The sequence below is a fragment of the Chrysochloris asiatica genome, unplaced genomic scaffold (assembly GCF_000296735.1).
Source record: "Chrysochloris asiatica unplaced genomic scaffold, ChrAsi1.0 scaffold00281, whole genome shotgun sequence".
In the NCBI taxonomy this organism is placed as follows: Eukaryota; Metazoa; Chordata; class Mammalia; order Afrosoricida; family Chrysochloridae; genus Chrysochloris; species Chrysochloris asiatica.
The window spans coordinates 2,071,981-2,073,035 of NW_006408799.1; the positions used below are offsets into that span (position 1 = coordinate 2,071,981).

The window sequence follows — 1,055 nt, forward strand, 5'->3', positions numbered from 1 at the left end:
CTGAAGAACAGATTTGATACATTAAACCTAAAGACTGAAGACCAGAAGAGTTGTGTGATGACATCAAGAACATCATATGTAAAGAAAGCAAAAAGTCATTGAGGCTTCCCATTGGCTGGCCTGGGCAGGGGATCATTCATGTGATTCGCTCCCACAGGCGGGACCTTTGTCCAACTGCAGGACTGCGGGAAGCCCGAGCACAGCAAGCGCGGGGAGAACCAGGCGAGGTGAGGCAAACAAGAGAGGCTAAGTCATTTGCCTGAAGTCACACAGCTAAAGGAAACAGACCAGAACCTCCACCAGGTCAGTGGGAACCCCTGCTCTGCCAGCTGTGTGAAGTCAGGGTACTGGCATTACTCTGTGAGGAGCTGCCTAGCCAGCAGGAAGGAAGCGGGCACTGTGCTTACAACAAGAACCTGCTCCAGGACAGCAAGTCTTTCGCCTGGAAATACGAGGATGCAGAGGCAACAGGAAAATGGCCACTTGGAATGAAAAGGCAGTTACCTGTAGGCCCAAGGTGGTGCCCGCCAAGAGGGATGAGCAAGTTCCTGAGGCATTTTACGGTCGTTGGGGATGACTACCACACTTGGAACATCAACTATAAGAAGTGGGAGAATGAGGAGGAGGAGCAGCCATCAGTACCAGCCACTGAGGAGGGCAGAGCTGCTGACCCATGGGCTGCTGCTGGTCCTGACCCACCATACAACTCCGAGACTTCAGGACCACGTTGTGGAAGCTCTTCAGTTCTCACAGGTTTCAGGTGATCATCCTTTGCCTGGTCATACTGGATGCCCTCTTGGTGCTCGCTGAACTGATCCTGGACTTGAAGATCATCCAGCCCGACAGGAACAACTATGCTGCCAAGGTGTTCTACTACATGAGCATCGCCATCCTGACCTTCTTCATGATGGAGGTTTTCTTTAAGATATTTGTCTTCCGCATGGAGTTCTTTCACCACAAGTTTGAAATCCTGGATGCCATTGTGGGGGTGGTTTCCTTCATCCTTGACATCGTTCTCCTGTTCCGGGAGCATGAGTTCGAGGCTCTTGGCTTGT

General features: G+C 51.6%; 1 pseudogene; it reads left to right on the top strand.

Annotated features, from left to right (window-relative positions):
- The first annotated feature begins 475 nt into the window (after positions 1 to 475).
- The window catches only part of LOC102833101, a 21,789-nt pseudogene continuing 21,209 nt past the window's right edge, over positions 476 to 1,055 (top strand).